Source organism: Physella acuta, unplaced genomic scaffold (genome assembly GCF_028476545.2).
Source record: "Physella acuta isolate Inbredline_101_S28 unplaced genomic scaffold, ASM2847654v3 ptg001114l, whole genome shotgun sequence".
Classification (NCBI taxonomy): domain Eukaryota; kingdom Metazoa; phylum Mollusca; class Gastropoda; family Physidae; genus Physella; species Physella acuta.
The window spans coordinates 148,573-152,183 of record NW_026732631.1 but is presented as its reverse complement, the minus strand read 5'-3'; the positions used below and the strand labels follow the sequence as shown (position 1 = coordinate 152,183).

Below are 3,611 nucleotides of genomic sequence, written 5' to 3'. Positions count from 1 at the left end.
AAACTTTGATTGTTGGTGTGTAAATTATGTTGACCGATGGTTCTGTTTTGCTGATTGTTCTTAGTGCTTTGAGCAGTGTCGTTTTTTTTTGTGCACCGTTGATTTTGTCCTTCTGGTAGATCGAGAAGTGTAGTGAGTAAAGTCCGTATTGTTTAGGTGTGTTATTCAGTTCTGCCACGTTAAAGCTTTCGGACGAGAAGAAATATGCGTCTCCTCGGGTTATTGGAATGACCACTTGCATGCCTGTAGCTGGTGTTGTTGGATCGAGAAAAGATCTGGGCTTTCATCTTCAGGCAGTTCAATTGAGAGGGTTGTTGAGTTTGCGACATCTGAAAAGGGTTGGGCCCTTGCTTTCATTAAGCCACTTGGAGAGTTCAAGTGGCTCCTTTCTCGCCTTGGAAGGATCATTTGTGGGCGCTACTTCACTGATGTTCATAGAGTTGCATTTGCCATGATAGGATAACTACGGAAATCTTTAGTAAAAGGCAAAAGATTTACTCGATGTGAAGAGAAACCAGAGTGATGGCCGAAAATGGTATTTATGTTTATAATTTTTGTATGTATGTTATTAATTTTGAATTCCTTATTTGTTTTATAGCTATGCTATTCTTTAATATATCTTATTTGAATAATAATTAAGAGAAGACATTGCTTTTTAGTTTACTTATTACAAACTATTTACAGGAGCTTTACGGACACCCTTATTATGCTATTTAAAGAAGGACAATAAGCACGAACGTTAGCCTATTTTTCTCACTACAGCTAATAGAGATTTTTTAAAAATATTTTGCTAAGCAACAGTATGTGTGTTACTGTAGAACAACCTCTGCTATAGTAGCCCTGTTTTTTTTTTAATTTTTAATTTTTTTACAACACCACTAGCTATGTGCACGGAGAACATTATTAACAAACTCATTGGTTTTTGTTTTGGTCGGATTTTGGTCCCCCTAAGCGGGACCCCCCCCCCCTCTGTATTGCGGGGTTTGGCGGCATAGTAGTTCCGCCTCTGGCTTTTAGATATATATGGATTTGTTTACAAAAAATTAAAATTCTATTATTAAAATGACTGGAGCTTGGCATTATTATAAATGTAAGCCCTGCTAGGGTTGGGGATAACTAAAAATCTATCTACCCTTCCCTAGGCTTATCTAACCACTGTCCGGTCAGTGCAAGCCCTGCTAGGGTTGGGGATAACTAAAAATCTTCGGAGCTCTTCTTTAACAGACTCCCCAAGGTGCTTCCAGAGGAGGTCTTTTCTTTCTTCAGCGGAGAGGTCTTTCCTCGCCCTCCATGCGACCTGCACCTCTTCAATGAAACGTTCCACCAACGAGGCATGGCTGTCTCCATGGAACCTCTGGATTTTAACCCCTGGGTGGCACAATAATGATGTTCATGGGGTGCCCCGCCATCTCGTCCGAATTGGGTGTTTAAACAATCCCTACACTTAACACAAACTAAACACATATGGTTCCAAAAAGGGCTTATAAAAACAAAAATTTAACTAAGCTACACTTAGTCCTAGCAAAAAAACAAAAATTTACCTAGACTAAAGCACTGACCCCACTCTCGCTACCAATTTGTAAGCCCTGTAAGGGTTGGGGATAATTAAAAATCTATCTACTCTTCCTAGGGTTATCTAACCACTGTCCGGTCAGTGCAAGCCCGGCTAAACCCAGACTGGTTAATAACCTAACCTGAGTCTAAATAATAAAACTACTAAAAATAAAACAAAAACTTATACAATATAATAAAATTTATTTAACAAAAATATGGTACCAAAACTTATATAAAAAACTAGAATCTAGATCTAGACAAAACAAAACACTCAAGACATACAAAACAAACATAACTCAACGATACAAAACAACCAATTTCGTAACACCTTCCATACACCATATAAACGTGACACAGAAACTCTTCGACACACAGGCCTCAACATTCCCGCAGAATGTCCCTCCCTGTCCACACACCACATTCACGAACAAAAAAAAACAATACTACGCACAAGAAAATAGTCCCTAATACAATAATAAGTAACATTCAGGACTTAAAGCAAAGCGGAGCAACACTCATTAAACAATGTTTGCGTAAATAACATCAAAATATAAAAAAATTCATAAAAAACGTTTTAATAACAAGCTTTTATGTAATGATGCACTAAAAAGTAGAAAATAAATTATAGACTACTATTTAAATAACTCTAAAGAAAAGCGTGGGTTACTTTAGTATCTATTGGATATCTTTACTAATGTTAAGGAAGACACCCACGCTTTTCTTTATAGTTATTTAAATAGTAGTCTATAATTTATTTTCTACTTTTTAGTGCATCATTACATAAAAGCTTGTTATTAAAACGTTTTTTATGAATTTTTTTTCAGTACTTTACATGTTTTATCTACAATAGAGTTACATGACTAAAAACCATTGCGCGCCTACTGAATATCACGTTCAGTAGGCGCGCAATGGTTTTTGAACGCAGCCATTACGTGGTCGTGATGGCGCAGCTATTGATGACGCGTGTGGTGTGGTTGGCTAGATATGCCTACTAATTCGGTCCAAATTTTAATTAATTCATTAAAAATCAATTAGGCATCCAATTAAGTCAAATTTAGTTTCAGATTGCATTGTCTTCATGTCTTGACCCACGTGCCAACTGTGAATCGTATCGGTCAAGTAGAACTGTCCGAATTTTCACTCCTGCGTTTCCGTCAAGACAGACTTACGACAGACAGAGGAAGTGAGTTAAATAAAAGCTTGTAACAAGACAAAGCAATTATAAACCATTTTAAAATCCGAATCATATCAGCGCCAGAATTACGGACTACTTAACTAGAAACAACAACAATCCTCAGAGGAACACAAAAAGACATTCACCTTTTTGTAATAAAATAATTAAATAACTCCCCAGCCCCTTACATAAATTCAACCGAAAATTTAGAAACAGGTGGGTATGCAATCTCACAAAATTAAACAACTTAAACTAATATTATGCCCAAAAATATGTTGGTTTTTTAACTACCTTATTAAACTACATTTTAAATGTTTATTTCAGGTTTGCGGTTTATTTTTCTTTAATAAAAATGTTGTGATCATGTGATCTAGCGACATATACCAGAAAACATTAGACTAAACTTGTCAACAACATGCTAGAGCCCATAACAGAAAACGATAGTTTGAATCCATCAACAACCTTCTACAGCCAATGGCCAGAGAGCACCTCCTCTCGCTGCACCGTGGTCCCTCGCTGGCCATTTGGCGGCACGCGACAACGCGGGCTGAAAAAAATCTTCCCACGTTTGTTCACGCAGTAATAGCAGTGGGATGGCTTATTCTAGCAACAGTGCAGTGACTATGAAGTCTAGACTTGATCAACCAAAACATAAACTTAACCCAGTTGACATAATAAATTGTAAGTGTTGTTAATCTAAGCATGAATAATCTATTGGTGCTAAAGGACATTCGTTTGAAAGATGTCTATAGGTTATCTAATCAGTCATGTTAAACACAATTGATGCGTTTGGTTTGAACCTTGATTAAACAAATCTAACTTGGATTACACACGTTTAATTTGGATTCTAGAAAGTTCAACATGGATTACACAACGTTTAACA

General features: G+C 36.7%; 1 pseudogene; it reads right to left on the bottom strand.

Annotated features, from left to right (window-relative positions):
• Positions 1–465: 465 nt before the first annotated feature.
• LOC131955905 (uncharacterized) lies at positions 466–505 on the bottom strand (annotated as a pseudogene).
• Between the last annotated feature and the right edge of the window lie 3,106 nt (positions 506–3,611).